Source organism: Lasioglossum baleicum, chromosome 4 (genome assembly GCF_051020765.1).
Source record: "Lasioglossum baleicum chromosome 4, iyLasBale1, whole genome shotgun sequence".
In the NCBI taxonomy this organism is placed as follows: domain Eukaryota; kingdom Metazoa; phylum Arthropoda; class Insecta; order Hymenoptera; family Halictidae; genus Lasioglossum; species Lasioglossum baleicum.
Window position 1 is genome coordinate 5,784,215 of NC_134932.1, and position 25,226 is coordinate 5,809,440.

The 25,226-nt window shown below is 41.8% G+C and overlaps 1 protein-coding gene across 1 annotated transcript in view; it reads right to left on the reverse strand.

Moving 5' to 3' along the window:
- Window positions 1–25,226, reverse strand: part of LOC143208014 (uncharacterized) — a 55,204-nt gene that overhangs the window by 28,666 nt on the left and 1,312 nt on the right. The window lies entirely within an intron of this gene.

Below are 25,226 nucleotides of genomic sequence, written 5' to 3' on the forward strand. Positions count from 1 at the left end.
TATTATCTTCCCAAACGTAAGATTTCTATGACTTTGTTCTATTCGTGTAATTTAATCACAGGGAATCGAGTTCTTAAATAACGATTCAGCAGAGTAGGGCAATAATCCACTAATATTTAATGACCAGTTTGCTATGACTAACATTCAAGAAGACTATTAGTCATTTTTAAATATTAGTTGATTATTGCCCTACTCTACAATTCAGTTACTCTGGGTCAAAATAGACTCGGGCACCGGTGTCGAAAGTTTAACGATGACTTGCCCATTCATAGTGCTCGAGAAGGGGTCAACGAACGAGATCGATCTACAAGTCAGGTTCGATTTTCGTCGGTAACCTTGGAGATCGACGTTATTCGATAAAAGATGGCATTCGGCAGTCAACGACCGGTCAGAAAGCGGTCGAACTAGTTTGGTCCGTTTACGGGCGATCGCTTACTGGTTTTCGCCAATGTCAAGTGCACGGGGACTTCGGTTGAAGACTGGCCCCTTACTTAATACCGGCTTAGTGGACCTCCGTGATGTCACTGAGGACATCGAATTTCGAAGACCCACGGATTCGAGTAACCGGTACCGTAGCGATCGGTGTGGGCGTTGTGAAATAACGAAATCCGAGGTCGAGAATTTTTTCACGGATACACGGCCGAATACGGCGAATCTTTCAGCCGCCGGGGCAATTAAATTAATTAAGCGGACTGTTTTGTACGGTTAATGAACCGCCGCGCCGCCAGGACTTAATTAAACTCCAACGCAATCCGACCGAGGTTCCAATTGAATACTGAATATTTTGTCCCGGGAAACTGACCCGGAATACATCGATCTTCGATGGGATCGGCACCGTAGAATTAATTAGAGAGCTTATCGGCCGATCGACGATCGATCTGCGTAATTCATGCCAGTTTTCAGCTACTCGCGCGCGAGTATATGGAATTTAATCGTGCTGAGAGCAGCATCCACCGAGGACTGCAACTTTTATGAATTATTTATACGCCGATAATCCCGTTAGACGGTCGAGCGGATTCGGCGCCTCTGGAAATCGGATGAGCCGAATGACTAGCTAATTAAGCGTTCATGGCCGTAACAAACTTTAGTCCAGTTCCCCGACGAGTGGATGATTCATTCTTTAACGGCCCGGTGGAACGTCGCAAAAGGCTACTGAATATTCATGATAATTAGACTAAAGATTTGAAACATTTTTGGCACGAATGTGTGGGCGAAACACAAGACAGTGACAATATCAGAAGCTTGTATAAATAGTCGTAAAAATACATGTCGTTGCAATCGGTGCACAACTTAAAAAGTCGTATAATTTTTAGGAGTGCAAGGAACTTCCTTTTTTGATGTTGAAGAGTTTGTGCAATAATGGCACGCATGGACGTAAAGAAAGCACGCGGTTTCTTTGATCGCGTTTCTTGCTCGTGATTCTTCCCGCATACTAAGATTGGGGCCACGTGAAAGAGCCTCGCGTCTTTCAAAAGACAGTTCGCGAAAGGACGCGTTCGGTCTGCACGTGTTTCAACCTTTATGGTCCAATTACAGTCCGGTCCCTTTCATTCCGCGTTGCTTGACCTTTAACGGTACCCTCGCTTGCTAATAAATGCAGAAAATCTGCGGAACGACTTCGGGCTTATTTGCACGAGGGTATTAACCCCGATCGCACGCCCAATCAAATGCGATACGTATCCCATTCGCGGATATTCATTTCAATTTTTGACGATTCGACCGGCCCGCTTGCTGACGCCATTTCTTGATCACGTGAGGTGCCACTGTAAAGGCAGTTGAAATGAAAATAATTGACCCCATAAAAATTCTATCTATACAAAATAAAGAATTAAATATTAATTATTTTCTTTCTTATATCTATTAGGTTGACAACTAAGTTCGCGACCTCCACATTTTCTCAAACAAAGTCGTTTATATATATTTTTTAAGCACGAGTATTTTATATCAAATTAATCGCAGAATACAGAGCTTCCCAATGATGTACAGTTCAAGAGTAATGGTCACTGAATGAGGTTATAATGATACAATAAAAGAATTACGAAACAAAAGGACGCGAATTTAGTTGCCAACCTAATAATTTTTATTATTTTCTTTCTGCGCAATTTATATATTTTTTTATTTATTTCAACGTGTATTTTGATGAATGGATCGTGCAGAAACAGCGTATCGACCGATTAGCCTACAGATCGCAGATCCAATGTCAAGTTTACGTCACGATCAGCCACGCGATTCACTTTGTATTCCGGTCTGCGGCGATTCGCGGTAACGCCGATTGCTCGATGAAGAATTAGTATGCTTTTCAAGGCTCGTTTGACAAGCCGCACGCTCCCTTGATGACCGGCTAGCACGAAAATTTTGGTCAATGACGGTGCGTGACCGGCGTGCAGAAGCTCGAGGCGCGTGGCCATCTACATTTGAAGAAAGAGTACGAAGACCTCTCGTTCTGCTTTCGGTCACGCGTCCCTGATGGACGTAAAGATCCAGGTGAACTTGCGTGACCTGTGTCATGGTCTCCGTTAAATGAGCTACAGTAGACTCGAACATCACGCAATCCAAGAACTTGCGGGAAGTAATTTAGTCTTGCTAATACATGGATACATATAAACAAATTTGAAATTGAACTTTAACACAAATTTAAAATTGAATTTTGGCACTTATTACTCGTGATTCTATTCGTTTCGGCGTGCTGAATACAAATATGACTTTCGTGTTTCGCGGAAATTACGAGATCCCGAGATATTCGCGGAAAATAATAAATTTAATGATTTCGGCGCAAGGTTCAATCATTTATAGAAACAAGCAAATTTGCAATTATATAAACATGTTTCTCGACGTTTCGATCCTAATTTGGATCATTTTCAAAGAGACACTTTTGCGTCTGGAAAAATAATAAAATATGTATAATATATTTATAGTAATAAATAATAAATATTAATATATTCGCGGAAAACTTTCTTACCGGCACACTGTGATCTAAAAGTCAGTTCTAGCGCGAATAAATTAAAAATACCAACTAACATAAATCTGTTAAAATTTATACTTGTGTGATAGTTTGATATGTATACTATAATAAGAGAAGCAAAATTAGTAAATCACATCACCGTATTATTGTTGGCAAGACTGTCAACATTCCAGTAACCACATTTTGTTTTTCTGCGTTAGTCAATTGCTACAAATTATAACCTCAAAATATCGAGTTCCTTCTTGAAGTGTGCATAAATTGAGTTAGTATCTTGTTATATTATCAGTATGGCTGTAACTGACAATGGTAGGTTTACGTTTCCTTCACACACTTTATGATATATTTTATGAACTGATACTTTTTAAGAAAAATTATTAGAATGTCGTAAGTTTTACAAAATTTGCACGCATTTGCACGCGTTGCGAAGTATTTAATTTGAAAGCTTAATTCATCTCCATAAACGGCAAAGAGAAAACGCGATCTCCCGCAATCCCATTATCATTTTATTTTAATATTTTAGTAAACGTATCTACGATCAACCGCTTAGAGTTGTTCGAAGAATGGTTCAAATTGAAGAATTTGAAACGAAAGGATTGCATTAGTGGATTACAAGAGGCTATTTTTACCGGAAGGAATGTGAACGGACACAATATTGAAGGAATTTTAGAGAACTTGATCAAAAATATTGAGAAACGTTGGAAAATTCTGTCAAAAAATAAGACTTCGTTAGAACCGACCATAGTATTCCCCTTTAATGAGATTGACATTCACGAACTTGAACCCGCAGGAGTTGGAAGGCCATTAAAAAGTTTTAATGAATGTAGTATTAGATTAACAATTATTATATTAATAAACAAGTAGTCAGCATTGTAAATTATGTTTTATTTACTTTACTCAAATATCTAAAAGTAATTTTTACAGAAAATGTCAATTTTTTCCTCGCACAATAATTAATTCGCACTAGAACTGACTTCTAAACCACTGTGCGGCACATAGAATTCTGCCCATAAGTGTGCGTCTGTAACAGACACGGTTTTTCACGAATCATACCGAGCACACACTGAACGAAAGAATGTTTGCGACTCGCCCCGAAGCGAAGCAAACGGATTTAACTATATCGCGCCGGAAGCAGTAAATCAGTGGACAGTCGGGTGCAACAATTAGCTTTCAGGTGCACGCATACATCTGCATCGATGATGATCGCTCGAACCTAGAATTATCGCCCGCCGTTACACGGGTTCGGTGCCATTATATCAGCGGACCGTTTCCGTCTGGTTTCGCCTTCTCATGTGAACGAACCGTGGAACATTCCCTGGTGTTATTTACACGCGAAAGAAGAAAGCCGCCGTGTGGATGCCGCCAATAAAAAGAAAAAATAAAAGGCTAGAACAAGATACGCCGAAACGCCAGAAGCATAGTTCCGTGCGATGAAAAAAAAAGTTTCACCTGTTGTCCTCTCGCCGTGCCGCATCTTTCGCACGACAGAAAATTCATTAGCCGAGAGGATTTATTGCCGGTTATAGCCGAGATCCCGTGTCGATTTCGAGCGAACAAGAATGATGAGCCAGCGTTCTGGTTTCGCGTTTCGGCTCATAAATATTATCATTTTATTTCCACGGGATAGTTAGCAACGCTGCCAAGGCCGCGTGAAATCGCGGTTGTTTGCCGGCTGAAGACGTCGCGCTGGGATTAGTTTATTTCGAACGAAAACAGATCCCCGCGAGAGTTTAATTTATCAAATGACGAGAAACCTTTCACGGATAGGGAAATACACATCCGATAATATTTATTACCAGACTATGGTTGCTTATGTTAATCCGAAAGTTTAGATACCGACTAGCCATGGTTTTGTTTATTACCTCACTGACGAATTTACCGCGTTCATAAAAGCACACCTAAAGCTCATTATAATATTTCTCTCATTATGCTTCTCGTATCAGGCAATCCGTTAACACGTGTACTCGATTTAATAGTTACCCGTTCATGCTATTTTCATTAAGTCTAAAACCGATTATTTAATTTTAAGTATCTGTTTTATTACCGGCGAGTTATTTATAGACTCGAATGACAGAAGCTATATAAATGTATAGAGTGCTCATTCCTTTTCGAAAGCCAGCATAGAAACAAGAAAAAATATACTTGGCGTATCAAGTGTACAAGCCATTTTAGAAGTGACTGATAGAAGCAAGAAAAATTTTATTACTTCTATATCATGTCTAGAAGCTGTTGTAGAGATGTAATAAAATTTCCGTAGTTGACAGAGGCAAGATCAATTTTATTTCATGTGTATCGATCTGCAGGACATTTTAGAAATGAATAATAGAGGCAAGAGAAATTGGATCTCTTCTATATCGTGTCTAGGTGTTGTTATAAGACTGTGGTAAAGTTGCTATGTATAGCTGGTAGAAGCAAAAGCAATTTTAGTGAATGCGTATCGAATGTGAAAGACAATCTATAGAAACGAACGATAGAGACAAGAAAAATTTTATTTCATATGTAGCCAATGTAGAAGCTATTTTAAAAGTGAGAAGTAATAAAATTTTATTGCAAACGAATCGAGTGTGCAAGTCATTTCAGACGCGATAGAAATAACACAAATTTTATAACATACATATCGAGTCTACAAGCCATTTTAGATATGAGTAATAGAAGCAAGCACATTTTATTTCATATACTCCGAATTTAGTCAGGTAAGAAAAATTTCATTACATACTTATTCAGTCTGTAAGCCGTTTTAAAAGTGAGCGATGGAAGTAAAAAGATTTAATGTGATATGCATCGAGGCTGCGAGCAGTTTCAGAATTAATAATGGCTGTAAGAAAAGTTTGATTTCGTATGCACCGGGGCTGCAGGCAACTTCGGAATAATTGATGGCGGTAAGAGCAATTTTATTCGGCGTGTCTAGGAGTTGTTACAGAAATGAACCCAGAAGTTTTATAGAGTTACAGTACGAGTTACGGAAGTAGCGGAGGCAAGAAACCGTTTTAGTTTCGTCGGTGGTCCTGGTTTTCGAGGATAATTGACCATTAAGCTTCAAATATTGCGTGAGAGCTGCGATGATCGTTGGCGAACAGCATTCCATGGGAGTCCCAGAATCTCATAAATATGGAGAGCACACAGCCGCCGCGTTACGCAATCTAATGCCATCGATTTATTATTATCCCGCTTTCTTCTCGTGAAGGATATTGCTAACTAGCATCGCGGAGTGCGGCGGTTTAATCGACGGTAACGTTCGCCGGTCTGGCACGGATAAAGGCCGCCGCCGTATCGATTGTAGGAATCGTCGTGTGCATACGAACGGTTCGTGAGATCGGCGTGGAAAAGCGCGTTTTACGACAACGTAAATGCGTCACGGCTCGCTGCGAGTTCCGAACAACGACAGTGGAAATTTTCGTGGTCGTCGGAAACTTTCGCTTTTCACTTTCAGCCGATCGAGTAACCCCGCGACACACGTGTTTTCAAAGATCAGAAAAAATCGTGCGGATAAAACCGACACCGGACCACCGATTCGAGATTTACCGGGTGTATCGCGTTCGCGGCGGGAATCCTGATTCGATTTCAATTAATTCTAACGCCGCACCGCACTGCGGTCTCGGCAGCCTCGGACGAAATTCAAATTCGAGGAGAGAAGAGGAACTATATCGCTCGACGAACCGTGAATGATGCATCGCGCTCTCTGGACTGTACGATGATGCATCTGGGTCCTTCTAATCTCATGCCGGATTCGGCGATAGGAAACGGTCACACTCGGATACGTTCTCCAGCTTTTCAGTTTATCCGTCTTCATTAACAGACGCTTGCTGACGGCAGCACGTCACTTGCCAGTTTCATAGTCGAGTCGACTGCGATTCATTCTTCTGAGACGCTTCTTTCGCTGAAAGACTGTTCTTTACGAAGTCCCTGACCGTTCTCAACAATTTTCTTTCGAGTGATAATCTCAAAAGAACACATTTAATCTTGTCCAACGATATTTTATCCACAGTCAAGACGCACAATCTAGATCTTATTATGCAGAACGACTACTTTCGTGATGGAAGTTAGGTTGGGATACCGGTAGTAGATTTTATCAGTAGTCTATTCCCTAAAAAATTATTAAACATGTGAATACCCTTTTTGTGCGTCCAGGAATGCCATAAGGTTAATCAAGTCAGTCTAAAAGCCAGATCCTTTCGGTAATAATCAGTACTTCATCTGTTATACGCCAATCCCTCCGACAAATATCTCGTCGTTCCAGCCCGGTCGGCCACCGAAGGAGTAGAAATCGAGCACAATCAAGATTTCGACGAGACGTGAGACACTTGTTGTACTTGTTGGCTGATTTCCCATGCAAATTCCATGCGCGACGAGATAGGGAATTACAGAGTTCCGCTCGAAATTCCGCTCCGAGAAAGGCTCTCGACTTGTTTTCGATTCCCGGATGTTTCGGGGTGTATAGAGTTGTCGTGGACGAGATCACGTCACGTTCCAGCGTGGCACGTCTTGTCAAGGATGCAGACACGATAATCAGCATGGCTAGGTACTCGGTACAAGTACCATGAATGTAATACTACTCGCCGGAACAGAGAACGTGCTTCGCGCTTTGCTGGCTTTCCGATGCTGCGCCGGTTAATAATTACTCCCCGCTGAGATGGAGATTTAGGATAGTGTTGATTGGAATCTCATTTAAAAGTATCTAGCTTTAGTGGCAGGCAACCATTTTTCTCGCTTATCAGTTTCCGTGGATTTATGACTACATGATTATTTATTTTCCCCAAAGCAAGTGAGTGTGTCTTTATGAACAATTTTTCTTACGTTCAATCATTCAATATTTCTGTTTTTTCAAAATTACTATAACATATTTAATTTACAGACGCGATTCAAATAAATCTTGAAAAAGATCCAAACTAGGATCGAAACGTCGATTTTGTTTGACAATTAGCAAAATTGTTTTATAATTCGTAATAATCGATCGAACCGTCGCGCCGAAAACATTTAAAAATTTATTAAATGATTATGACTAGGAATTTATGGAATTTATATTAAAAATAATTTTAGTCTTATATTTAAATATGTTAAATTTGATTTCTTGATTGTCGTTTTTCATCTGTGTATTACAATTCTTGTTTCACTTGGAACTAGTACGGAATTAAAATAAACTTGCTGCATTAAAATCGCACAAAATCGCAGTTTCCTTTAATGAAGTCAACGGTACTTTTGTCAGAAGTAAAATCGTGAAGGGGAACCAACATGACGGCAGCTTCAATAAAGAAGGAGCTGGAATTCTCGCAGGCAAACGGACGCCAGAAGTGAGTCGCTCCTAATCTGAATAAACAGGAACAGCAGCGACAGCCTGGCGAACAAGAAATCGCATGATCACGACACGTGTTCATATTTGTCGAAGCGCGATGGAACAAGGGTTTCGTGAGCTTTCGTGCTGCGCCGCGTGCGACGAGTCTATTTTCACTACAAGTATAGTAATTCCGACGCAAGATTACGCCTCGGGCGGCACCACCCGTGAAAAGGCTCCAACAAAACGATTCTTTTGTCTGCAGTCTGATCTCTTGAGAAATTGAGGCTACGCTAAGTAATACTTATTTCATTTTTCTTCGGTGCAAATGGCGTAAACATAAAACAATTCCCCATGAAATATTCATGTAATATAGGCAAGATTCGTTATTCCACCGCCCACTCAATATCAATCTACGTAAATTGACGCTTCTCTCCCTAAAATCCTGAAAATGTGTGCGCGCTCACGATCTTTTCCAGACGATGGTTTCAGATCGGATCTTGCCAATACTAGGGGACTACCATAAGAATTGGTGATTACTTTTCTTCCACTGACACTTGGTAAGACGATAGTGATGTATTCTTTGGCAGCTGATGCCGAATTAGGGGATGAAGAAACTTCTAGGGGCGCAATTCAAGAATCACTCCAACAGACGTACAGTTGTTAATAACATCCGTACAAGAAAAGGGCTGCATTAATTAAAATTTAGAATTTTTCATTTTATGGTAATCAAGTGGGATGAATATGAAATTTTCGAAAAAAATGTTTCACAAACATATCTGCAAAATATCTTAAGTTGGAATATCTCTCGGATGTGATATAAGTATTGTAAAAATTAAATTTTTTGATGTGGACGCAAAAATTTGTTTCATTTCATTGTTGCACTGTAACTCAATTGTATCAAAGATATCAAATATAGAACTGGAGTTCATAGTCGCACTTGCGCATTATAACAATGACACTTCGTTTATTTAATATTTTTTGTATACATACAACAAGAAACAAAAGTTTCAATAGAAATATAAAATCGCCTGGCGGGCCGCACAATTTAACATGGCGGGCCGCGCGTTGGCCAGGCCTGCACTAAAGCACGCGAACCTGGCGGAACTTTAAACTCGATTTTCTCGAAGACGAAGCGTCAAACACAAAAATGTTATTCCCTTTTTTCGACTTATTTTTACCAGCCTGTATAACGCCTTTTACCGATGTTCCTACGAATAGAAAAATGAACACGATGAAGGTGCAGGAACCGAGATTCTGCATGCTTTTCCTTTTCACAAATTACTGCATAAAATCGTGAATTTGCATACTTGTCGGGTAATCATCTGCACTGGACGATTTGCGAGTCATCAAGGTATGGAAAATAAGAGTAGTAATGCAGACACGACATTAGAGCACCGGTTGCCAACATACGGCGCGTAGACAAGGTTTTGCACTTTGACATATCGACGTAGGAACTTTCTGCGACGAGTAGAAGGGTGTGGTGGTCGTCAGATCGAGGGCGTTAGGTCGCCACTTTCCCGACCTCGTCATGCGTTTTACACGATCATACCCATAAACGTAGCTTCCCACTCTTCCAGGTACGTGGGTGCTGCCGGCGCTCTGACAATAGGCTCACCTGGCCGACTCGATTTCGTTCTTTTCCCCGTCTGTTCCCTATAAGTCCTACAAATGGGACAGGATGTGACGAAAGCTCCGCGAACAACTGTATTTGTCGCAATTCGTCAAACGTTCCAGCCTTATCGCCCGCTGTCTTCGAACCTTTTCTCCCGGAAGTGTTGTATCGTGTTACCGTTCCTTGCGCGATAATTCTCTACGAGAAATTAGATTGCGGATTACAAGCATTTAAAATTTTATTATTTTCGTGTTATTAGAATTGTTGATGCAAAAAGACATTTTTGTTTTACTCCTGCTGCTTGAAATTGATTCAGAGAATTTTTATTTTGTACAAAAATCCGGAATTTGTGAGACGCAAAAGGAAAGTTAAAATTTTGAGACCGCGAAAGAAATGTTACCGCAAGGGTGTTAATTTCTTCATTGTCGATTCTCTTCCGCCACGTGTTAAGATTCCGCGGACCTAAACGCGTCGAGACGAAGCAGCGTGAACCAGGCCTCACCCACAAATTTCTATCTGCGGTTAAGGGAGCAGTGTATCGGGTGTATCGGCAGTAAAATCAGAAGGGAGCGAACTGGCGTGGTGGCGATCGTTTTTCGAATACCGATACTGCCGGTTCTGCCGGTCGCGGTTCCTGCGGTGCGGTGTCTCGCACGCTTCACATTTGGACATTATACCTGGGATATTAAAATATCACCGAAGCATATCGAACGAGCGAGTCGGCAAACCAACAGAACGAGCGAATAGCTCCCGATTCCGAAACGCGTTTACGTAAGAGTCAAATGACCACGGATACGCCGGCAAGACCCGCGAAACGTGAAATTACGGGTCTTTCGCCTTCGTTCAGAAGCTGTCCCGAAGCAGACCGGTAATTAGTTCGGACTGTGGAGCTTTTTGTCAACAAACCGTTATCTAATATTGTCGCGCAAAACGGCCGCGAAATGGCGTAATATTTCACTGTGACGCGAAACAACCGAACGAACAAAGGGAACGCTTTTTGCTGCCGGGGTTTTAATTCTCCTTTTTGCCTGTGTTCCTCGCTCTCTTCCGGGAGCCGGGACCATTTCGACTGTCTGCCACGTTTCACGCTCCCAGCCCGAAGATTTTTTATGAAACCGCGGCGTTCCCGGAATTTTTGAGACGCTAACTCGCGTGGGAATTGCATGCAGTTCTTGTCGCCCGATAAAATGCTACAACTGCGGCAAAATTCCGGAATTATTTCTTCGAACTACAATACGGGGTAAGATGAACGCTCGAAAATATTTCGTCAGTTCTCGTTCGAAAGCACAGGATTCTTGCGTTGGGAAAATATTTTGGAGAATTTTCTGTGTCGTGTAAAAATATTAATACTTTGCATTCTTAAGAGATACGGTTATAGAAATAAATTCCACGAAGTTGTGCAGAAATGTTTGGACTCGGGAGGCTCGACAAACATGTGCCGTGAAACTTTGCAGGTTTGTTTCGCGTGTTAGAGATCGCTACGTATGAATGCGTAAGCTTCCGCGGTGCACTATCGCGGGACATTCTCTGTAGAAAGCGGGAGGCACTAATTTCAATATTTAAAGAAAAATTCGCCACGTTGGTCTGCCACAGTGGAACGATTGTACTGGAGAGACGTCGCGTCGGCCGCGTGTAGCATAGTAAAATGACGTAACGAAACCGCAACGAAGTTAGTGTGTCGGCGCTTGTTCGTACCTATATGTAAGTAAAATAAAAGTGTGTCTGTGGCGCGTGACCCACTGCACAAGCAACAGCTATATGTACACGAGAGACGAACCGCACTGTTATTTTATATTGTTGCTTAGTAGGGCAACTGACAACTGGCATCCCATTAAGTGCAGGAAGTGAGGCAAGTAGTAGAGGCAAGACGATGCTCAGGGCAACGGATCATAGTATTCCCAGAGTTTTGCTCGGCGGTCTCTGGCTGACTGCTAATTAACAGCCGGACGGAATACCGACGAATCCGAGCGCGAGTTTCAACTAGCTCCGGGCTATGCAGGTGACGCTGATGAAGCAGGTACTCTGATCAATGGACTAACGCGTCGCAGCCACGCGAATGAATCGTCTACATTTCGGAGAACCATTGTGCCGTTGCCAATTCCTCTTAGCCTTAAATTCCCGTCGATTCGCCGAACGACGCCGTTTCATAATTTACACTGAAATTTCACCACGCCGGGTTTTATCAATAATTACTTCCAACACTCTCTCCGATTCCAGCACGAACTCGTTGTAATATCTTCAGGAAACTTTTGTGTCATTTTATGCTTTCGAATCGGTACACAGATATTGTGTAAAGCCTTGCATTATACGAGGCGACCGAGTATCGAATCGAATTATCCGAACTCGTCAGACGCCATCAACATCCGCAGAAGCTCACGTTATTTTCCCGTCGACGATCCTTGACAGTTTACTCCTCGGTAGAATCGCGTGTGACAGAAATTGTCAACGTAGGAATTGGCATTTCGCACGTTGCGACGCGCCATTAACACGCTCTATAAAAGCGAGCGTCTCGGCGAACAATCACGGCCGAGCGACGCCAAATACGATCCTCGCGAAAAACAGAAACTACGAGAAGCCGATCGATCAAACTGGAACGGAAGAAGTGCAAGCCTGGAGCGCCTTGTACGTCGAAGCCGACGTCGGTTTTAGTCATCGTCGTGGTTCTGGTTTAATCAGAGGCTCATTCTCACGATCAAATTAATGAGAACTTTGTCAGGTTACACGGTAGGAGTGTCGACGTTTGTTACTTGATGAATCTGTTACCTTACAGTGAGAGGCAGCCTCGGAACGGAACAAAGTATACACCTTTTTTGTCGCATACTATTCGTTAGGCCATTTTTGTCAACGCGCCATCGGCTCGCCTTATTTGCCTCTGTTCGTTATTTATCGGGAAACATCGATATCGGAGGCCATACCGTCTGAATTTGATTCAACGATGACGGAAACGTGGGAGACCAAGGCTGAGAAGAATTTCATTACTGGTTTCTGATCGTTTGCAATTTATGCTGGTTCTACGAATTGTTTTATTGGTACATTTTTAGCGATAACAAATCAGCGCTCCATTGTACGAGTCTACCGTCATAATTATTAATATAGACATATTACCCTTTTCGTTGGCATTAGCTCCATTTCCCGTTGATTCCAAGCAAAGGAGCCTTTGTCGTCAGCATTTGACAAGGCACAACGTTGCATTATGCAAATCGCATCGACATTCCAGCTCCAGTTCCACGTCCTGAACAATATCTCGCGGCTACCTGCGACGCATGTCAACCGGAACGGTGACAGTAGTCGAAGTTTCTCACGCGATTGTCACACCTGCGAACGCGCGTGTGTCCCTCGAAAAGAAACGGCCTGGTCGAGAGAGGGGGAAAAAAAGATACCGAGAGATTAAACGAAACAAGGCCGATGGAAAGTGGCGAATCTTTCCGCGTCCCGTGACAGGAAACGCTGGTTTAATCTGTACCAGATGAGCGTGTCGCTGTTAGGCGGATCGGCGCAGTCACGTCTCGTTCTGTCCCACTTTTCCGACGTCGACGTTTCGTTCACGATCGTGGAACGTGTTCTAGTCTACCCTTCGGTTACGCTCCTTTGATAATCGATAGCTTTACGCCAGGCTCATAAAGCCGGATGCATTAATGCAACGGGATCCGTCCATTATCGGGCAACAACAGTTTTCTCTCGCGACTTTCTTTCCGTAAGAGAGAAACCCTCAGTTTTCATCGACTCATCCGATATCCTGGAGTTCTTCGCGATGATCCTCCGCTCTTTTCGTTTCCCGTTGACACTGGAATTATTATCACGTATGTGGGAGTTTCAGGTTTCTTCTGTTACAATTGATACGATACGAAAGATGCTTTCATAGGAAATCAATACACACTCTGGTGTTAAGGAGGTAGACTCCTTTTTCCAGGATTGCAAGGGTGTTTTCGCCTTCTCATTTCTCGATAATACAAAGACGGGGTTTTTCAGTAGTCAAAAACGCTAGATAAAAGATTGATTTATAGCGCTACCTCCCTAAAAAGTCCTATTTTTTCGTTTACGAGGCGTAATTTGCGTAATACAACTGAGCATGTAGCTATTTTCATAGCTGCATGCTGCCGAATAATGCAAATTATGCCTCGTAAACGAAAAAATAGGACTTTTGAGGGAAATACCGCACTAGATCGATCTTTTATCTAGCGTTGCTGTCTAGTAAAAAGAAATGAGAAGGCGAATCCCGCAACCTTGCAATCCAGGAAACGGTCTACCGCCATAAGAAAATATTCTCAACGCTCCTTATTCTTCCCTTTGCAGTCTAGAATTACTTTATGGTAGTGTAAGAGACAGCGAACTGCCAAACGAACAACAAACGCGTCGGGAGAAAACGGTTTTGAAAGAAAGTTGTCCGTTGACTGTGTCGCGAATAGGAATGATTGATGACCGTCAGATCCTCGAACCCCGATGTATGACGGTCTAGTTAAAACGTCGCCGACAGCGTCGCAGCAAAACACTTGTTAGGCCGGATGTGTGGACATAAGCCGAGTACATTTTGCCAATGTTACGTCGAAATCAGCCGGGAAGTGACTTTTTCCTGCGTTTTTTCATCGAGGGTACAGCTCACGGTAATGGAATCCGTTACCGGTTCTCGATCCGAACCCAAACGATTGATCAGGGCACGCGTAACAAGTGAACAATTACCGCGAGCGTTTCCTCCATGTTTTATTCCTTCGATCGCGTTAATGAAATCAACGATCGGCCGCGATTATTCCCCGGAGGACTGTCCGCGCTCGAATTCCATGGAATTGGACGGGGAACTGGGGATTGTCCAATCGGAATCAAGGTGATTCCTTATTTAACAGTTAATCGATACTGCCATTTCATTACACGTGAAATAAAACGTGCAAAGAGTTTAATTTCTGTTTAATTTACGGAGCAGTAAACGTGACTATTTTACTTTATTTTTGAAAAGTAACAAGACTGTGTCTATCTAAAAATTCTTTTTTTATAATATGTACAGGGTGAGTCTCGTAACGTGACGATCTCAAATAACTTGTAACTTATTTGTTGTACAAAAAAAATATTCAAACAAATGTTCCATGGTTCCTAGGCGGACATACAGTGCTGCAATCTGATTTTTGTTACTTCGATTTTTTATCAAGATATAGAGGTCACCTTCAGTTTATTAAATAGAATGCCTAATATTTTTGATTGAACTCGGATGAAGCACAAAATTCTGCGTAAAAAACTATTAACCTTCGTATATTGTAAATCTAATAGTTAACGAGATATGATCGATATAATTTCCCATATGTTTAATAGCTATTACCTGGAAGATAGTAGGTGCTGGAACTGATACCCTCAATTTGAATAAGTACATATGGAAAATTATTTCGATAATATCTCGTTAACTATTAGATTTATAATATACGAAGGTCAATAGTTTTTTACGCAGGATTTTGTGCTTCATCCGAGTTCGAGTAAAAATATTGGGCATTCTATTTAATAAACTGAAGGTGACCTCTATATCTTGATAAAAAATCGAAGGAACAAAAATCATATTGCAGCACTGTATGTAACCCCTAGAAACCATGCAGCATTTCTCTCTCTTTGAACATTTCTTTTGTACAACAAATAACTCACGAGTTATTTGAGATCGTCACGTTACTAGACTCACCCTGTATATATCCTAAGAAATAAATTTGTTGAAGGTTTGATTTAAATTTTTTACTGATAGGAATTTTTGAACAATTACAACTGGTCAAAATTGTGCAAGAAATATTTAACCATTCGCGGTCCAAATTGTGTCCTCTTTATTATGTCTCTATTTACTACAATATCTTATAATTACAAGACGAATTCAGTTACGTTGTAACTTCACTAATCTATTCATAGTTCCCGCACGTCATTAAGTCTCGAAGCAAATTAAAATTATAGAAGCGGTACCCTCGACGGGGTTAAACATTAATTACACGCAGCACAGAGGTAACTTCTGCTAAAGAATTAGTTGTTCACGCTCCCAGCAGCGTTTAATTACAATTGCCCGCGCATAAGTAATGTACAACGCACATGCGATGCGAACGCGAGGATTATTCGCGTAAAAATAGTCATTAAACGAAGCGGATTAGATTCCGGTGCTATTATTGTAGGTCGACTATCGTGGAAATCTGTACCCAGAAATTCTGTTAAAGTAAATTTAATTTTCTACAGGAATGGTTCCGTAACATAAAGGAAAAATGCATTTTACTAGGATCTTCCGAAAGTTCATTAAACTTGATCAAGTCTATTAATTCTTAGAACAGTTTCATACGGTATCGAGCGCATAAACTTTCGCGGTCTAATCTCGCGGATAGTGGGGTTATTTTTCTAGGAAGTCTCGACACCTCTTTTCGCAGTCTCGATGTAGCCTCCTTGTGAAATGAAAAAATGTATTGTGTATTTTCGACTTATTTGCTCATGGAAATCATTCCCACCACAGTGAACTTATAATCAATATCAGGACACCCCGTATGAAGAAAGTTCCGCGTCTCGGCGTCTCCGAAGGATCGTAACGCGCTCGAAGTGAGCGCATAAAATGTACCCGCGCTCGAGGATGCCGGAGTAAAGATAAACTCCATCAGAGAATTCGCGCTACGTTTTTGCGCTGTTTGCGTTCGCACCTGTTTAATAGACCTCTAGGTAAACAGCTTGACGAAATGGTCTTCGGATCGATCGGGCGGCGGAAACTGCTCGAACGGATGGAACAGGCATAAACTCCTAGGATAGTTCACACAGATGATTTCTCCGTTTTCTAGCGGCAAGAAAGTACGCGCCGTAAATTTTATACGCTGTTAATCGCCGGACATTTGTCAATCCTCTCCAGTTGCGACAAAGCAACTGTCTGGAGCAAGAATTCTGACTTTCGAATGTAAGTGTGGGGTATACTTCATTCAAAAACGTCGGTATATAAAAATAATCCATGAACATTAGCGACAGATGAAATCATAATTTATTAAAAAATGTAAGAACAAACATCACAGGAAGTTGAACAGGAAAAAATACCGGTTGCATATGTGTTGAACAGGTTTTGTGTTGAACAATTAGTTCTTATGCTTTCTAATCCACTGAACCACACCCAATGGCGCGTTAAATGAAGTCCGAATTAACTTCATCTAGCAGAAATTATCTAATTTCTCAATCGGAACAAAAACCTTGCAAGCAACGTCCAGTATACTATTACAAAAACGGGTAAAATTAGAACCTCTTTGTAAACGTATAGAAAACCAAGCCATCCAGAATTACTATGATAGTGAAGTGTACGAAACTGTAAACCGATTGTCAGGCGGATCTTGCGCCATTATTAACGAGCACGGTTGTTCGCGCAATTAAAGCCGGTAGCGTACGAGAAAACCGGTGAAATTACCGGTAAAAGTTGCAATTAACGGTGATCGAAAGTCCCCGTTGAGCGGAAATGATCGACGTCTGTCCCTCGTGGGCAATTAATAGCGACTAATTAACTGCCTGCTAGGAATATCGGGGACGTGTTCAAGTATAGCGGTGGGTATGGAGGTCGATGGATCGTCTCTGAAACAAAATCCTGCGAGCATCCTGATCGAACGGGGTGAAAACAACCACTCGCGCGGAACCATGACGCCACGGTGACGCCGAAGAAATTTGAGATCGACGTGAAAGAGAACTTTCTCCCAAAAAGCCGTTATTTAGTCCCCGTCAACACCACGCAAAAAATGCGGTTTCCCCCCTTTTCACTGAATGGCCAACTCCTACCGGCTTAATTGTTCTTCGCCTTACTTTCACAGACGCGCAGCCGAAAACAGGGCCACTGGCATTGATAATTGCCCGTCTAGAAAGGTATTAACATCGACGTCGACATTTCGCTCCGGTGAGCAAAAAATTATCTAAGTCTCTAATTCCATGGGAACTTTTATGAATAAACGCTGCTGACCATTTCGGAACGCGTGTCTCTTAAAATGAGTCATAGTATTATTAAGACATCAGTCGCCTACCGACAGCTACTTAGTAGTTTATAAAAGTCTATGATTCATTGCTGTCGATTTCTTAATCGTTTTTTTCAGCAGCAATGGCAACTTCATTCGGAAACCAACAAGAGAGCAAAATAATTTAACAATTACTCTCATAATTATACGTCGAAAACAGCTTCGTCAATTCTTTTTGTGTAATAACACAGTCATCGATAGACTTCGGACTTTTATGCTAAATAAAAATTGATTGGATTAATAGCGAGGTGTAGGATCCACACAGACATTTAGTACTTTTTATTAATATTAAAGTGTCAGAAATAACGCAAAGATGTTCCAGAATTAGTAACTGTATGGATACTTCTACATTTTATTTAAAACAAGTATTAAGTGGAGCTAGTGTGTTTTTTCGCGCAGTTTTTTTCACAGAAAACGGGCCGTTGCGTGTTCCCAATTAACCTGACGTCTTGAAAGAAGCCGGATGCACGGAACCATGGGTCATCGAACTCGATCTTTCGTTTTACGATTTCGTGAACGTTTAATGGGTGCCCTCGGAAATTCCGCCTCCGGTTATGTTGCGGTAAATTCGAGAAACCGTAGACACCACGTACGAGCACGAAACGTATTTTTGCATCGCGATGGAACAGCTGCCGGAGACCTACCCTCCGGGTTAATCAATTTACTGTTATTGGTCCAAATAAGCGGTGGGGTAACGAGGGAATGCGGTTTCTCGGCGAATAATAGGCAAGCAAATGCGAAAGAAACGTCGGCCGAAATGCTAAAAGCGGCGGTCTATCGATATCGAGACGGAAATAATGACAACAAGATGACGGTTCTAAACATTGTCGCGGTGACGACGACTACTCGAACGGAACTTATTCGCCAGGCTGTGGGAATCATTTCAGGGATTAAGTGGCAGTGAACCTAGTTCGTGAAATGAATGGATCCCCGGGGGAATCGTTAAGACAAACTACGGTACTTGCGAAGCGAATTGCCCGACGATAAACGACCTATTGTCCGATTACGTTGGAAACGAGCGGTCCTCACAGACGTGAGCGGAAAAATTGTTAACGCGTCGGTATGCGCGCTCGAAAGTGCGTTTGGGAAACATACTTCGGTAGAGAAATTGACATTAAACCTACCATCACTCCTCAAATCACTGATTTTATTTTAACGTTAATAAATAAGGTGCTCTTCCACCGTTTTCGCACAGTTTCCTGAGGATTTGGTTACTTTCCCACGTCTATGAGAGTACGAGCAACAGTAGCCGCTTAAAAACGCCAAGAGAACAAGATAATTCGCTCGTGATCCTAAAACATCGCCGACTTCTATCATTTCACAATCCGATAGTGGTATAAACAGTGCACCCGCAAATATTCCGAGAAAAATTACCTTGTCAGTCAGAGCGACGCGGCGGGGCCGCAGACACCGGTGCGAGCAACCATAAAATCAATCTGCCGATCGGCACGGGATCGCAAGAGGCCAGGGCTGTGCCGATCGGCGGAGATAGGTGTAATTTCGAATCCATTAGAATCAATTTTCTTAGAGCTCTGCTATCGCACGGAACCGCACGCGTGTCGTACCCACGGCGACTCGCTGTCGGTGGTTTCACCGTGATTGCGATTCGAGGCGGACGCGTCACGAAGATCGGGGCCCGTGTGCTCTCAGCGATCGACGGGAATGCCGGGTTTAACCTAGATCAACGGATCCAGCGGCGAGGAAGAAGCCGATCGATGCCACGACAGAAGTCGTTCGTTCGACTAGCCGCGATTTCTAGCTCCTTTTTCACCGCCACCCCGGTATGCGCCCGACTCTTCCTGCGCTTCCGGCGACGGAAATGGAAGCTGGAGGACCGAAGAGGATGCGGAACCTAAGTTCGTCGATTGAATTCGGTGAAACTGTCCTCCAGGATGTGGACAGTTCACATGTGCTGAAAGCAGACCTTTCGTTTCACTTTATCTCCCCTCAATATCACGGCATTGCGCGCCTGACCAATGTCGTTTCCGGTTTTTGCGCGCCAAGAATGCAGCCGGCTGATGCATGGCTTCTGCAATTTTATGGCGTACGCTGCTCGCTGAATCCGGGGACCATAGATGTTTAAATTGGAATGGAAAGAATCCTGACGAATTAATTTTCCACTAAAATGTTTTCGAAAATGGTTCGATTGAGGAACAACGAACGATGCTCTCATTTATCGAAAAAACGCCACTGGATGTTCTCATTTCACGATAAATAATATGGATGATGTACAGTAATGGGTTACCATATGACGAGGCGCATTATGTGACGAGTGAAAGGATTGGAAACTGACAAATTAAATACTAATGCTCATCGAACCGTGGGCTTTCATGCTAATTCATGTTTTTAAGGACTGATCGAGAAAAACAGGAATTATATTTTTAAAGATTATAAAAAATATTAGATCTGCACGCGATATTATTATATAGAGTATTACCAATTTATGTTCGTATAGAGTATAGACATTTATAATGTAGTCGCGCAAGAAGCAGCTAAAACCAGAGAGTTAGTTTCACCCTCCGCCATCTGCTACTCGAGAAGAGATTACCAATACGTAGACTGACAACGTCTCCGATCAATACGTCACAGTGAACAAGAACACGGTAGATGGAATCCAATTTCACTTTTAATTAAGCATTCCCGATAGATCTCCATCCCATCGCCATTTAAATGAACACGTCTACCCGGGCGAGCTGCCCAACACAGTTTCCTGACGACCTCTTCGCTCGTTAACGATACCCATTCATTAAGCAGGCTTACAATGAACGCTCGTACACTCGCTGCTTGCTTTTTTTTTTACGTAAATGAATGCGGCGAGACCACCGGCGTGTTTCATTCACGGGCAGTCTCCCGGTTAAACCGTTAAGGACGCGAGACTTCAAGGAGACAGAAACAAAGTCGGTGAGAGAGCTGCGACAAAGACGGAGAAAGAGAAAATTACTGGTTTGCGATGAGGCTGATCGGGAGACTTAACGAGGCTCATTTATAGGTGTACAACTATTTTCTGCAAATCTTCTATCGAGTCTATCCGTGTAGATTATGATCTCCATTTTCGAGTGTGCCCATGTAGATTATACAAAATGTATGAAGTGAATCTGCTTGAACGAAATAAAGAAATGAGTGCGCATGAGGGGCCGTTTTGTTTGTAGAATTTGTCAGTCGTTAATTGAACATCGTTTGTGTTACACGTAATATGTAGACAGCGGATTTTATGCATTTATTACAAAAATGTGTAAGTGTAATTTCAAACATTAAAAAAATTAGACGAATTTAAAAATACTTTTATATCATTATCAAGTTACTGAACATATTAAGAGAGAAAATGAATCTCTATGTCAGTCTGGTTTGTTGCAATTCAGGTGGAAAATTTTTATTTTGCATAAAGATCCGCTGTCTAGTAATATGTTTTGTTAAATATATGGTTCTGTGTAGGTTACCAACTATTTTGTGCAATTTTCCTGCATCCAAAACGAGCAATAAAAATTGTTCAAGTCCCCCGTAGATTAGCTCCTGATTTAAAAAACTTGCCATTTTTTAATGCTCCAATTTAGATTGCGACTTGAAGATTGTAAGTGGTCATACCGACCATGATCGCACTCGGAAGGAACAGCGAGCGGTGTTTGTATGTAGGTGAACAACTCGACGGACCAGTCCGCGATAAACGGTTCTGTGCACTGGCATCGTGCCATCCGCTTAAAAAAAAAACCATTTCTATCGTCGGCGATCATGTCGGCGGAATAAAAGAAACGGAAACGTCGGCCCGCGCCTGTGTAAAAAAAAGGAAAAGGGAAACAAACCGGTAGGTCTTTCCGCAAACGCGATCCAGAACCAGATTGTCGTTCGAGGAAATCATCGCTGGCTGCGGTAATTTGCTAGCTCGCGTTCCGCCGAGCAGTCGCGGCCGCCTTGCCTTTTGCATTCATTACGCGACCGTTTAGCGACAATTAATCAATGACCGTTTTGTGCAGAACGTGAGCCGCCTCAGTGTTTAACGAACGATCTCCTTCCTCGAGACAACAACACGATTTCACACGAGCACGTGATCCTGTAACGAGCCACGCGCCGACTCTATCGATCATTGTACCTGGTTTCGGATCCTATTCGTGGTGCATACTTCGGGAGAAAATCGGCGATCTGATCGACATTATACCTAGCACTGGTAAAATGATCGGTTTCATATTTTCTAGCAGATAAATATGTTTCTTCTATCTATAATTTTTAAGTGTTTTCGGCGCAACGGTTCGATCGTTTATTACGAATTATAAAGCAACTTCGCTAATTGTCAAACAAAATCAACGTTTAAAATTATTATGACATATTTAATTTACAGACGCGATTCAAATAAATCTTGAAAAAGATCCAAACTGGGATCGAAACGTTGATTTTGTTTGACAATTAGCAAAGTTGCTTTCTAATTCGTAATAAACGATCGAACCGTTGCGCCGAAAACATTTAAAAATTTATTTCTAGCAGATGATTGAGAAAACGGTCTGAACGCCCGCTGTTCGTTCTCGCAACCGCTCGCGTTTGTTTTCGATATGCCAAACTGAAATAAACCTGAAATTTACTGCATGTCTCTGTTATAATTTAAAATCTCATCAAAATGTTTAAAATCGATTGGAAAATTTCACATATACTAGACTAAAAAGCAGAAAATAATATTTAAATAAAAAAATTGTTAATGTACCACGTTTTTAAAACGGACTAAAAAGTATAAAATAATTTTTCCTAGCCCCGAACAGATTCCTAATCTCATACAGATAGTCCTGAAAATTTGTGATTGTGAATTTTTGTTTAACACTTTACCTACCGAAAGCCTATTAATAGGTTTTCAATAATTGTGCTGTGCCAAAAGAAAGCATAGAAATTTTCTTCTACATTACAATCGTAAATGAAACTATTAAATGACGTTATTGAGGGTGATTTGTCAGTTCACAATGAAAATTGCTGTTGCTATTGAAGCTTCCGTTAAAAAGTGTTTAGCCATAAAAAAATCATAGATTTTTCACAATTACGCAATAATCACCGGTCCGTAATGTGTTAATAGCTATGAACACACTTGTAAGATTTAAAACGAAAAACGTGGGGCGCAAGATAATATGTAGTAAGGAGTGTAGAGAGTAGCTGTGTGTCGTTGAAAAACTCACACAACAGTTCACATCATTTGCAGTGCAATAAAATTGGTAGTGTCTTAGGTGAACCATTCATGCATCAATTATCTATTGCATGGGCCCCACGTTTTTCGTTTTCAATCTTACAAGTATTTTCATAGCTATTAAAAAAAATTTACAATCACAAATTTTTAGGACTATCTGTACGGGGCTAGGAAAAATTATTTTATACTGTTTAGTCCGCTTTAAAAACGTGGTATATTAGTCTTAAGGTCCGGTTCTGGTATATCACGTCCAAGCAATAGCTTTTTTTCGATGTGTGTCGAAAGCTCAGTATTTGAAAAATAGCTTTCACTGTCGCCGGAATACTTCCTTAATAAATTCACCTGGACAGCTGTTATATCCAGGAACAATTGGTTGTTGTATGCAAATGTCGAAGTAGTTCGCGACTGGGTAACCGGTCCCGTTGGGACTCGAAAAATCGCATTTCCTCGTGTTGCGTAAACGATATTTAAGTTTCAAAGGCGAGTACGTTCTGCTCGATTTGCAGTTTTCCTACAAACGCAGTTAAGAGCCTTCTGTCGCTTTCTGTTTCCACATTCGTGGTTTTATTGTGAATAATCTCCGCCTACGCGTTCGGTTTTAGATATCAGAGATCTAGTACAACTCAATCGAAAGTGTAGTGGTGAATCGTGGAGTGTCAAGATGAATCATACATATTACTCAAACACGAACTGATGGACTGATCTGATAAATTGTACCGAAGTTTACTTTCATTCGTATCGGTGGAATAATGTGCATGCTATGCATATACTTCTGCGGTAATTTTTCGATTCACGTTGCAGCATGGTAATCGACTATAATTTCGTTAAATTTGCGGCGTGATCGATGCGTACTAGCAATCGAAAGTTGTAGCTCGGTCAGATTTCTCCTCCGCGAGTCTACGAACGGTCAGTTTTGCGAACTGTCATGCTTGTTGTTAAATAAAAGTCGTTCTTTCTCTTGTATGATGACTTAGGATTATAAGTAAAACGAAATCACTGGCAAAGAGACAAAAATAGTTGATCCGCTAAAGAGCGAAGTAATAGATAATAATATATTATAGTAATCGAGCGTATAACCAGGTGTATTAGACGCTTTCATCGTCAGTGTCTCCCGGCGATATTGCGAGTTTAGCGACTCCCAGTTTATACGCGAGCGCATGTCCATGAATTTTTCCTAATTACGCGTTGCGCGATCCTAATAGCTGCTGGCTCGAGTATTGTGCAACGGTGTCGTTACGCTTTTCCTATCAGCTTGGTACACGCCGATTTGCAGTTTCGGTAAGTGACACCAACCAGGATCGGTCACGGGGGCCCACGTACGCCGAGAAATTAGAGAAATAATCGCTACGTGTACAACGATTAGTCGCGCTTGCCTTAATTACTGTAATTACCTCTCCGTAGGCACTGATCGTCTAATGTTCAGCGTGTTTTGCGACCACGCTTCTCTTCCTATGGGAAATTGCCAGGGTAATGTGCATCTTGGAATGTGCACCAGGGAAAATGCAGCATCTCGGAACTCGATCAAAAGAGAAATCACTTCCGATATCAGTTTGCAAACCGTGCAAGGAGAACACAAATCATTTCGAAATTTGCCGGGAGAAATCACCTCCGATCTAATGTCTGGGAACGCATCAGAATTTTTTGAGCAAAGGACGTTTAATTGCGGGTTAGAACGGCGGGTTCTAATATTGTTAATTTACGATTACGAATTTTTCAACAAATTTATTTCTTTCGACAAGATTTAATTCATTCTTTCCTAAACATTTTCGAACCCAAATCAATTTCAAGCAATATAATTTAGAGACCAACGCTACGCAGAGACAATTACAAAGTACAAAATTTATGAAGAAGCTTTTATAGTTACAAAATTACTGACAGAAAAATGCAAGAACAAATTTCGGGAGATCTAATCGAGAGTTTCGAAGTTCCGCAGCATCGAAAGTAGACTAATCCCGCGCAGGCCTACGAAACACGCGGGAAAAGGACGACTGGCAAAATCGCAAGGACTCAATTCCCCGGACGACCCAGATACCTGCCACGAGACATCGTGTGCGACTGTATTGGGTATAACGGTGCAATTTCACACAGTACGCACACCATTTCTCCGGCTTCCTGTCAGATGATCGTCCGTCTGGATCGAGTATCGCCGGGCACTCTTATATTCATCCGAGCGAGTTTCCGCGTAGGTGTCTAATCCTTGCGATTCTGTCACTCGCGACTCCGTCAGCCGTTTCCACCGTATCCGAAAGAACAATAGT